The sequence below is a fragment of the Mirounga angustirostris genome, unplaced genomic scaffold, assembly GCF_029215605.1.
Source record: "Mirounga angustirostris isolate CCGP_5_RB_7025 unplaced genomic scaffold, mMirAng1.0.hap1 SCAF_5, whole genome shotgun sequence".
In the NCBI taxonomy this organism is placed as follows: domain Eukaryota; kingdom Metazoa; phylum Chordata; class Mammalia; order Carnivora; family Phocidae; genus Mirounga; species Mirounga angustirostris.
In genome coordinates, this window is record NW_026991713.1 from 88,660,981 (window position 1) to 88,673,774 (window position 12,794).

Below are 12,794 nucleotides of genomic sequence, written 5' to 3' on the forward strand. Positions count from 1 at the left end.
CCTAAATGGCCTGACTTCTTTTTCTTTTTCTTTTTTTTTTACAGATTTTATTTATTTATTTGACAGAGAGAGACACAGCCAGAGCAGGAACACAAGCAGGGGGAGTGGGGGAGGGGGAAGCAGGCTTCCCGCGGAGCAGGGAGCCCGATGCGGGGCTCAATCCCAAGACCCTGGGATCATGACCTGAGCGGGAGGCAGATGCTTAACGACTGGGCCACCCAGGCGCCCCTGGCCTGACTTTTTTGTGCAAGAGTAATCACTGCCCACCCGGTTCCTTCTTTGACCCCCTGCGGCGCCTGGTGGAAGCCTTTCTTTCCGGCTCCCCTATTCAGTGGGGAGGAGATGTTGGCAGTTAGTATCAGACCTGTGTGTCCTTGGACTTTGCAAGCACGCGAGTGGGAAAGCAAGGAAAAAGCGGTTAACTTTTATTTAGCTGGAAACAAATTTTTTAAAGGTTTTAATGTTGAATTTTGAAAGCTTTAGAAGCTTTATAGAAGATTTAAATCTCTAGGGGGGAAAATGATGAGAAATCATTCATAAAATTACCTTCCATTGAACTTCACTTTCCCTGCATCCGTGGCTGGCAAAGCCTGGCTCGGACACAATGTAATGTTCAGTAAAGATCACCTATAATCTTCCAAACCTGTAATCCCAAGCAGCTTGCTTCCTCACTCTGTCCCCTCATGTTCAGGATCCAAAATGGAAATGGAGGGGATTATATTGGATCAGTTCATTACAGGATCAGCTCAGTATGGTTTTTGCAGGGACATTCAGGGGAGTGTTTTAGGAAACTATGGTTATTCTAACATCAATATCTAGATTAGGGATATTTCTAAGCTTCCTAGTCCCCACAAAAATATTTATGGATCTAGCTTCCATGGTTTTATCTAAAACTATTTAAGGATTTATGTTTTCAATCTATGTTATTTCTCTCTTGGTACTACTTCTCACATTTACCACCTGCTGTGTAGTATACTTCCTTTTTTTTTCTTTCTTTCTTTTTTTTCTTTTTTGTCCTAATTTTATCTCCTTCAGGTTTTAAGGGGTGCCCTCAGGACTAGCTAGCTAAGATTTGATAGACAAGTCTGTATTCTACCAAAAAAGGAAGTAAGACTTACCAGCTTGCTCTGGGAAGCAGAAATAAACCACAAACCTGAGAACAATTTCTATACAAGCCTATCAGTAGAGTACTGGGAAATCTAGCATCAGAAGATAGTAGTGCTTCATTTTCAGGTCTATATCTTTTAAAAATTGTGTTTATTTACTTATCTCAGTAAAGTACTCTGGAACCTGGCCTTAACACTAACTGGAATAGGACAGACTTTGAGATGAGCCTGTTCTGAATTCTCACCACAGGAGTTTAGTATTCTTAATTTATTATGAGGTGACACAGCCCAAACCATAACATTACAGAAAAAGGTACAAAGAGCTATTATTAAATAATTTGATCTACAGAATTCCAGTTGAGCAGTTCTAACATGTTTTTGAAAAGAAGGGAGGACCTGACTCATCTGATGCTCTAATTATAAGATGTATTCAAACTTAACTAATCAATGAATAAATCTTGAGTTCCTGCTGTCAATAAACCATGAGCAGTTATTGCCTGTCTGTTATATGTATGACACTAGCTTTAGTACAACATCAGTACTTAACAGTAATACATTTAAATCAAAAGACATTTATGAAGTGAATACAAGGCATTTGGCTTGATGTTAAAATCTGAAACTAAGATAAATAACATCAAATAACTTTGCTCAAGGAGTTTATAACCTGTTAAACACAAAGGCCAAAAAAGTACAAAGGCCACCAAACTTGAGGAAGAAAATATTTCAATTGAGAAATGAGAATGATAGTCGGGGTAGGAACTAGGACAGTAAAGAATTTACACTTTCTATTCATCTTTGTTATAAGCTCTTAGATGAGTACAGACAGAAAGAGTTTTTATCCAGCTTGTTTTATTTCAGGTAAAGGAAAGGGTTCAGACTTTGAACCCTTCTCCTCACCATCATTTTAAGTCTATAATAAAATATTTCCGGAAAATTCAACTCAAGCTTTAAGACAAGTAATTCCCTAGTAAATATTAAAACAGTTTAAAAGGTCAATGATTTGGGGTGGGAGAGCAAAGGTCATTCAGCAGAGTAGCTGCCATAACAAAGAAAAGGGGGATCAGATCAGAAAGGTCTAGAAGAATAAAGCATTTACAGCCTAGCAATTCTTGCCTTTTAGAAAACCCACAAAGGAGAAATATCAGAAAAGATTGTCATTACCACAAGACAAGGCTTACTGTAAGTGGGAGGGGATCAGGTGCCCATCATTTCTTATAATTATCTTAGATCTTTGTTTTTTTCTAAATCCACAGAAAAAGTGCCCCTGTAACCTGAAACTAAGAGTGCATATCCTTCATGAAGATTTGTGTAAACATGCATGAGAACTTTTAAAATTAAGGGAACCAAAAAGTGAAAATAGGCAACATTCTAAGCATACAAATTTTTTTAAAGGTTTTATTTATTTATTTGAGAGAGAGCACAAGCTGGGGTAGTGGGACAGGGAGAAGAAGACTCTCCATTGAGCAGGATCCTGATGCGGGACTCGATCCCAGGACCCTGGGATCATGACCTAAGCCGAAGGCAGACGCCTAACCGATTGAGCCACCCAGGTGCCCCTAAGCATACAAATTTTATTTTAGAATTATAATATGCTTTTTAGGGCACCTGGGTGGCTCAATCTCTCTCTCAGATAAATAAATAAAACCTTTAAAAAATATATAATACGCTTTTTAAAAGGATACTAGATTGTTTATCTCTCCCAACAATCCTATAACAGAGTTCTTATTTTTCCTATTTTACGTATATGCACTCTGAGATCCAGAGTAATTTGGAAGCTTTACCAACTTCGAAAATAAACTCTGAGCCTAATACCTACAGGAGGTAAAAGTAGCCACAATGAGAGGAACAGGACTAAAAAATAATAAAACTCATGAAGCTAGTCAAAAGAATACGGCAAAGCTATAGGATAGACAGGTAGATCAAAAGAACAGGATAGAGTCCAGAAATATAATCACACTTAATTGGTCAATTGATTCCCAACAAGGTGCCAAAGCAATTCAATGGATAAAAGAAAGTTTTCCACAAATGGAGTTGGAACAACTGGATAGCCATATGGAAAAAAAAAAATGTACTTCAACTCTAGTTCACACCATACATAATAATCAATCCAGCATGGATCATAGACCTAAAGACTAACACTAAAGCTTCTGGAAAAAAACAGGAAAATACCCTAGGGGTAGGCAAAGATGTCTTAGACAAGACAGAACAAGCATTATCTATAAGAGATTAAAAATATTCAAAAAGTGGACTTCATCAAAACTGAAATCTTCTAGTCAAAAAATATCATTAGGATACAATGGAATATTATGCAGCCATCAAAAAGACTGAAATCTTGCCATTTGCAATGACATAGATGGAACTAGAGGGTATTACGGTAAGCGAAATAAGTCAATCAGAGAAAGACAAGTATCATATGATCTCACTGATATGAGGAATTATTTTATTTTATTTTATTTTATTATGTTACATTAGTCACCATACATTATATTATTGGTTTTTTATGTAGTGTTCCATGATTCATTGTTTGCATATAACACCCAGTGCTCCATTCAATACATGCCCTCTTTAATACCCATCAGCAGGCTAACCCATCCCTCCACCCCCTGATATGAGGAATTCTTAATCTCAGGAAACAAACTGAGGGTTGCTGGAGTGATGGGGGGTGGGAGGGATGGGGTGGCTGGGTGATGGACATTGCGGAGGGTATGTGCTATGGTGAGCACTGTGAATTGTGTTAAGACTGATGAATCACAGACCTGTACCTCTGAAACAAATTATACTTTATATGTTAAAAAAAAAAAAAAAAGAAGATAGTAGGAAGGGAAAAATGAAGGGGGGGAGTCGGAGGGGGAGACTAACCATGAGAGACTATGGACTCTGAGAAACAAACTGAGGGTTCTGGCCCGGGCGGAATGGGTTAGCCCGGTGATGGGTATTAAGGAGGGTACATATTGCATGGAGCACTGGGTGTTATACGCAAACAATGAATCATGGAACACTACGTCTGTAGTGTTCACCATACACTGTATGGTGACTAACATAACATAATAAAATAAAATTTTTAAAAAATATATAATTAGGAAAATGAATAGGCAAGCACAGATTGAAAGAAAATATTCTCAATATATTTATCTGACAAAGAACTTGTATGCAAAATATACAAAGAATACCTATAACAATAATTAATAGACAAAAATATACAATTAAAAATAGAAAAAATATGCAAAAGATTTGAATAGACACTTTACAAAAGAAGTTATGTAAGTATCTAAGAAGCAGATATAAAAGTGCTCAATGTCATTAGTATTCAGAGATATGCAAATCAAAACCACAATGAGATACTTCTTCCCAAACATCAGAATGGCAAGAATTAAAAAAAAAAAAAAAGACAAAATCAAATATTGATGAGGGTGTGAAGCAAATGGGATTTTTATACATTGACTGTGAGAGTATGAAATGGAACACCCACACTAGAAAAACTGGCTTGTAGTTTCCTATAATGAGGACATATAGACACAAAGAGAATTGTTTAAGAATTTTTTTGCAGCTTCATTTATAATTGCCAAAACCTGGGAAAACCTAAGTGTCCATCAGCAGAAGAAGAGAAAACAAATTGTGGTAACATTCATACAGAAATACTAACTAGGTCTCAAAAAATAGTAAGAAAGTACTGACACATAGTAACATGGCTGAATTTCCATACTATGTCAAGTAAAAGAAACATTTACATGAAGTTCAAAGACAAGTAAAACTTTTTTTTTTTTAAAGATTTTATTTATTTATTGGAGACAGAGAGAATGAGAGAGAGAGAGCACATGAGAGGGGGGAGGGTCAGAGGCAGAAGCAGGCTCCCTGCCGAGCAGGGAGCCCGATGCGGGACTCGATCCCGGGACTCCAGGATCATGACCTGAGCCAAAGGCAGTCGCTTAACCAACTGAGCCACCCAGGCGCCCAAAGACAAGTAAAACTAATCTGTGATCACATAATGAGAAAAGTGGTTGTTTGTGGTGGGATGGGGTGCCAGTTGGCTGAAAAGGAGCATAAGAAAATTTTCTGGAGTGATAAAAATGTTCAGGATATCAGTTACATAGGGGTACACATTTATCAAAACTCACTGAACTGTACACTTAAAATCTGTGTACTTTACTACATACAAATTGTACCTCAATAACAAATAAATTTTTAAAAGTTGTATGAAGTCTATGGAAGGTGGTAATGAGCTAAGCCTAGAATGTTCATGTTCACCTCTATCAATTCCATCTTAATATTGGGTTGGAAAGTACTGAAGGAAAATGTAAATATATTTCAGAGAAGACTGAAATCCTCGTTTATTTCTGTTTCTCCCTCTTCCACTGAAACAGTAGATATTATTTGCTTTTCCCAGAAGAGGGATATTCTTAAGTATAATTGTCTGCCAAGTGTTAAGAAGGACATCATCCCTTTCACTGAAGCAGTCAAAGAGCAACACCTAATCTTGCCAAGATTCTCTGGCAAATGTCTCAGGCAACATGGAGACATAATTCTCCATTTCTGGATTAATGTTAACTTTTCCAGCAGATACCACTACAATCACTCATGGACCATACTATATAGGCCCAGGGAAAGCATCCTGACACTCCAATTGAGTTACATAATTTAGGTTCATTCAATCAATCCCTTCAGTGTAGATGATATATTGGAGGCTTTAAAACACTAAATTCACCGAAGCAAACTGAAAATATTATTTCAAGTTTAGAAAATAAGCACTATGCACCACTTGCTAATATCCCCATAATTGCTTTTGCTTCTTTCACATCACATAAGCTTACTGACAACAATTACCAGAATGTACTAATAAAAGTTACCATCACTTCTATAATGGAGCCTCTTTTAGGTATATGAAAGCCTTCCATGTGCTGAGAGAAATCACTTGGCAAATCTTGTGGAACCCGCTTTTTTTCTGCCAAACCTGTTTAAAATTCTTCTTTTTCTCAGTTTTGATTTAGTAACTTTAGATCTCTGTATTATGTTGTGTTTTGCACATAGCTATTGATTTCAGCTAAGGAACCGTGAACAATAATTATTTTGCATGACTAAGCTCTGGTACACCATTGTCAGACAGGCACTTTCCAGCACCAGTAGTTTCAAAATTTAGAACAGAACTGTCAAACAAGCAAATGCCTCCACCAAAGACTTCTGTTTTCAAGCTACAGGCTTGAGTTCTATGATGTGCAATAATAGAGTGAATCTTTGTGTTCTTGTGAAAGCTCCTGATTTGACAGTCCTGGAAACGAAAGCCTGTTTCTTTCTAGAACAGATATATCAGTGATAGCAACAATACAATTTTTTTTTAAGATTTTATTTATTTATTTGTCAGAGAGAGAGCAAGAGAGAGCACAAGCAGGGGAAGTGGCAGGCAGAGGGAGAAGCAGGCTCCCCACGGAGCAAGGAGCCTGATGCAGGGCTCAATCCCAGGACCCTGGGATCATGACCTGAGCCGAAGGCAGACGCTTAACTGACTGAGGCACCCAGGCATCCCAACAATACAAAGGTATGGCATGAGATCTGGAAAGGGGAGGCTCAGGCATGGAGATTATTAAATGCTAAGAAAGACCGTATATAGTCGGCTAAGCAGCTTACCCCACACTGAGAACATCTGATTTGGCTCATCATGGTTGGACATCGTTCCAACCATTCCAGAAAATTTTTATGGGGTTAACCAATTTGTACGAACTAAAATTTTTATCCTAAAAATAATGTAAATCTAATACAAATGTTTCTTCATGTTTTAAAAAGCCCAGGAATGGAGCATGTCACAGAAAACATTAGTAGACAGGGACATACATTTTCTATAAATTAAATGTATTTTACCCTTTCAGCACAGCCAGGCATGGCCCATCAGGAACACAGGCCAAACAATTTCTGTTTAAAAGTTGCCCTTTTACTCTTTACATTTTTACAACACTTTTTTTCCAAGGGTCTTATCTTCCACTGATAGTTTGATTCTCAAAACAACACTTTAGGACAGGCATTACCTTCTTTGCATAGATTTAAAAACTTAAGAACAGATTTTAAATGACCTTGAAATGTCCTACGACCATGAAAAATAAAGGGAAGGATGGGAAGCATGACAAAGATGCATCTTAGATGCCTCTATCTTTAAATACTTCCTTTTTATTGACCCAGGCCAGTGTTCAGGCTCTTCAAAATCAATTCATACTGATAGATTTATTAGTGCTGCTTTATAAATCAGAATTCTTACTTATTAAGTAAAAAGAGAAAGTTCTGCCTTTCTATAGGTCAGACTACTCAGATTTACTTTACAAAGTAGTCCCTTTCTAGGTGGAAAACCAAATGAGAAATAACAAATTGTCCAGAATGAAGGAAATACTTCCCCCAAGCTGTAGTAGAACTTGGAAAATGATCTCAGGTTCCCTCCAGAGGGTACCTTTCAAGTGACCACAGAGAAGTTACTACAATTGTTTAAGGGGATTCTCCAATTTTAGCCTCTCTCCGCACCAGTATATTCTATCCACCTCTGCATGTCTGGACTTTCTGGAGCACAACTCTGATAAGCCACTCCTCTACTAGAAATTCAAGATAGGGATTCAAGAAACAATGATCTCAACTGGTCCACCTTTCCAATCCCATCTGCAGTATGCATTATATGACAGTAAAAGTAAAATGTTGGGAGGTGGACTGGGTCTTCTTACCTCATTTGGTCAACTTCTGGGGTGAATCTTGTTGTAATACTGACGTAAGTTGGACCTGCACCCAGCCATTTACAGTATCCAATGGAGTACTTATGCAGAACTTAAACTTCTGTCTTTGAAAACAGTATAAAGGATTTGTTGGAAGTTGTTAAGCAGACATTTTGAAAATAAACAATAGGGGTGCCTTGGTGGCTCAGTTGGTTAAGCATCTGCCCTCGGCTCAGGTCATGATCCCGGAGTCCTGGGATCAAGTCCTGCATCGGGCTCCCTGCTCAGCAGGGAGCCTGCTTCTCCATCTCTCTCTCTACCACTCCCCCGTTTGTGCTCTCTCTCTCTCACATAAATAAATAAGATCTTTAAAAAAAAAGAAAATAAACACCAAATTTAGTATACATATGTAAAATTATGAAATTTATATTAGGCAAAATTTTTAATTTACAATTTCTTGACACCCTCAAATGTAGTTGGCAACTAAATAAAGAGAATTTAAGTAAGTCTATATAAGATAGAAGAGAGATAAAAAGTGGAGAGGATTACTAGAGCAGAAACTTTACAAACCAGAGCCAATAGGTCAGCAGGAGCCCTAGGACAAAGGGTTGAGAAAGAGACAAGATGGCTGGTGAAGAAGAGGAATTTCAGAGTAAGAACAGATGTGGTTCATAAGGATTTTCATCAGGATTTCAGACACAGTATGTAATGCAACCTTCCTCCTCTTTCTTTTCCCATACACTCTTCAGGAAAGTATTCCACTCTCTCTAAAAGTCCTAGGGAGTTGATTTTCTTTCTGGAACTCCTGAGAGGTGTTGAGCTGGACTCCAACAAACAGATTGAGAATGTAGAGGCCCCTTGAGCACAGCCATGTTTTGGTTAAACCACTAACATACAATGAACATACAGCAGGCTCTGACCACAGTTCCAGTTCCTTCTTGGGAAGAAAATGGCAATAATTGGATTCAATAACGCAATAACTGGCAATAAGTTGATCCAGAATAATTTTTTCTCCTGCACATTCTACTCTAGTTTTGTCCAGCAAAACCTATGCTGCATCATGCTTTAGAAACTTTACTGTGAAGGGGCGCCTGGATGGCTCAGTCGGTTAAGCATCTGCCTTCGGCTCGGGTCATGGTCCCAGGGTCCTGGGGTCGAGTCCCGTGTCGGGCTCCCTGCTCAGTGGGAAGCCTGCTTCTCCCTCTCCCACTCCCCTTGCTTGTGTTCCTACCCTCGCTGTCTCTCTGTCAAATAAATAAATAAAATCTTTAAAAAAAAAAAAAAAGAAACTTTACTGTGAAGTCTCAGTCTTTACTTGGGCACCTGCTCATAGTGCAGTCCATATATATATATATATATATGGAAGTCCATAAATGATCTCTATGGAAAGGTTTTACTTTCCAGTATGATCTTTAAGCACTGACGGGCTACAGACAATGATGCTCTCCATGTCTGCCATCTCTTTGTAAGATCAGTGACCATCGCAGCTCTCACTTACAGAGGATAAAAAAGATAGGGATGGGGTTTAAACCCCCTATTATGATAAAGAGAGTTGCTTCCTGCTTCCCATGAGATCTGAAAATAGATTGCTCTACATCGACAATGACAGGAGACTTTCTGTCAACACTGTGAAGCTTCCATCCTTCAGAATCAATGTCAGCAATGGCTTAAGAATGCCAAAATATTTTAATAGCTTATGGGGCCAGTATACAAATTATTGATATCTTAACTGTATGTGGAATTCCAGGACAGGCAGAGAAAGCAGAAGACTAGGGAGAGAGTCTATATGTGTTGCTTACTCTGGGGTTGGTTAATTGACACACGTTCCACCTGTTTCCATTGCTGTACTTCTCCTCTGTTGTCTTATCTGACAATATCTTCTTTTCACCTCAGTTTATCTAAAATTTATATAGTCTAACCTAGCTTCTATTTTCCCATAATTCTGAGGCTCTTACCAAATTAAAAGTGATTTCCTTCTCTACTGAACTTTTGTAGGAGATTATATTTACCTCCTTTACGGTATGTTTACATTATCTTATAATGTGATTACTTTCGTAATATTTTAACACTCCTACTAGTCTATTTTTTTTTAAAGATTTTATTTATTTATTCATGAGAGACAGAGAGAGAGACAGAGGCAGAGGGAGAAGCAGGCTCCCCGCAGAGCAGGGAGCCCGACGCAGGGCTCGATCCCAGGACCCTGGGATCATGACCTGAGCCGAAGGCAGACGCTTAACCGACTGAGCCACCCAGGCGTCCCTCCTACTAGTCTATTTTAACCCACCTTTAAATATGCAGTATATAAATATAGGGCCCCCACGTTGAGAAACAATGTGTCTGTGCGCATGTGCGCGCATGCGCGCACGCGCACACACACACACACACACACACAGGGACTGGAAGGAAATAAACAAAATGGTGATAATTGTTTTTTCTGGCCTAAAGGCATCTGTATGATTTCTATTTTCTTCCTTTTACTTATCTCTATTTTTGAAAACTGTTCGCCATAATATGTATTACTTTTTTAATGTAAAATACAATAATAAATATATTTGATCAGAAATTCAAATATTTGATTACTTTCCTTGCCAAAGGTACGTTAAGCTTTTTTTTTTTTTCCACAAAATACTCTCAAATGATATCAATAAAATACAAAACACTTATCATCTAGGGTTATTTGCAGGAAGGAGAAATGATTTTGGTTCTCATGTTCATATAATGAAACAAACTCTAGTAGCATCAGTTCAAGAGGTTTTCAAACTTTTTTTAAGTATAATTCTGTTTTTAAATGAAATCTTACCCAGAACCTTACAATTTAAAATAATTTACACCAAGGTACAGGTTTCCCAGATGGTCCTAAATCTCTAGTGATTAGGACAAATGTGTATTTCCTTGGTTAGGAAATCCCTAAATCACTCTCATGGAATATTGGGGTTCATCTTGTCCAATCCTCTTACTTTACCAGAGAGTAAACTGAGGCACAGAGCGGTTATAATATCTGTCAAGATAAATCAGTTGGTAACTAGAACCTACATTTTCTAAGTCTAAGGTTCTTGCTGTTATGTCATACTGTCCTAATTCCTGATTGCAATTATTTTAGAGTGTGACATTTCTCTGATTCAATTCTGGACTGTGACATACATCTCATTTGAATTCTTGAGTCCTTACGCTTTGCTAGTCTTCAATGTCTAGAGTCTTGCTTTCATTCCAGACCTTAGAGAAGGCTTCCTGCCAAAAATGTCTGTTACTCAATGGTTACAATGGTTATTTTCTGACTTCCCAAGACTTGTCTTTAGTACCTGGCCTGTTATCTGACCAGATGCTCATTGCTACATTGCTCCTCTTTTGACAGACAGTGAAGATTTGTTTGAACCTGAAGGTACATCTTTTCTGTCTATTCCATATTTGGCCTGACTTTGAAGTTGAAAGCACTCCAGCTTCCATGTGCCTATCTCTAAACTTACCATCTCCAAGCTGAGCAACACATTTAGATTTTTCCACTATTCTGCTTTCTCTTTCTTGCCCAACCCATAGGGAAAATCCCAGAGTACATTCTGTCCTGGTCTTCTAAAAATTATTGAAGTGATATACATCTTTCTATTTTTCTTTCATGCACCCAAGTCTACAAAGTAATGGTATACGACAACAAATGACTGAGCTTTTCTCTAAGATCAGGAAAAACACGAAGATGTCACACCACTCTTACTCAACATTGTACCAGAAATCCTAAAGCAGTCAGGCAAGAAAAAGAAACAAAAGTTAGCAGAATTGGAAAAGAAGTAAAATTGTTTCTATTTGCCAATTACATGATTTTATATAAGAGAAAATCCTAAAGACTCAACCAAAAAACTGTTAGATCTAATTAATGAATTCAATAAAGTTTCAGTATACAAAATTAACATCTTAGCATATAAAAATCAGTAGTATTTCTCTACACTAACAACAAATTTTCTGAGAAGAAAAATCAATACTATCTATAATAACATCAAAAAGAATAAAATACTTAGGAATAAATTTAACTTAGAAGGTGAAAAAAAACTCTATGCTGAAAACTATAAGACATTGATGAAAGTAATTGAAGAAGATACAAATAAATGAAAAAGTATCCTATGTTCATGGATTGGAAAAATTAATATTGTTAAAATGTCAATACTACCAAAAGACATCTATAGATTCAATGCAATCCCTATCAAGATTCCAATAGCGTTTTTTACAGAAGTAGAGAAAAACACTCCTAAAATTTAAATGGAACCACAAAAGACTCCAAGAGTGATCCTGAGAAAGAAGAACAAAGCAGGAGGCTTCACACTTTCTGATTCAAGCTATACTGTAAAGCTACAGTCATCAAAACAGTGTGGTACTGGCATAGGAACAAATAGACAAATGAAATAGAACCAAGAGCCTAGAAATAAACCTAAGCATATCTGGTCAGCTAATATTTGATAAGGAAGCCAAGAATACTCCATGGAGAATAGATAGTCTTTTAAATATATGATGTTGGGATATTTGGATATCCACATGTCCAAAAATGAAACTGGATTTATATCTTACACTGCTCACAAAAATTAACTCAGAATGTATTAAAGGCTTAATGCAAGAGCTGAAACCATGAAACTGCTAAGAGAAAACATGGTAATAAACTCCTCACCATGGGTCCTGGTAATGATTTTTTGGATATGACACTGAAAGCGTAAGTAACAGAATAAAAAATAAATAAGTGGGATTACATCAAATTAAAAAGCTTTGCATAGCAAAAGAAACCATAAACAAAGTGAAAAGACAACATACAGAATGGGAAAAAAATATTTGCAAATATGTATCTGATAAGAGATTAAAGAAAAAATATATAAACAACTCATATGACTCAATAACAAAAATAATAATAGATAACCCAATTTAAAAATGGGCAAAGGATCTGAATAGGCATTTCTCCAAAGAAGATATATGAAAGGTCAGCAGGTACTTGAAAAGATACTCAACATCACTTGTCATCAGGGAAATACAAATG

At 37.2% G+C, this 12,794-nt stretch overlaps 1 long non-coding RNA gene across 2 annotated transcripts in view; it reads left to right on the top strand.

Moving 5' to 3' along the window:
• LOC123843926 (uncharacterized) overlaps positions 1 to 12,794 on the top strand; it is a 53,005-nt gene that overhangs the window by 595 nt on the left and 39,616 nt on the right. The window lies entirely within an intron of this gene.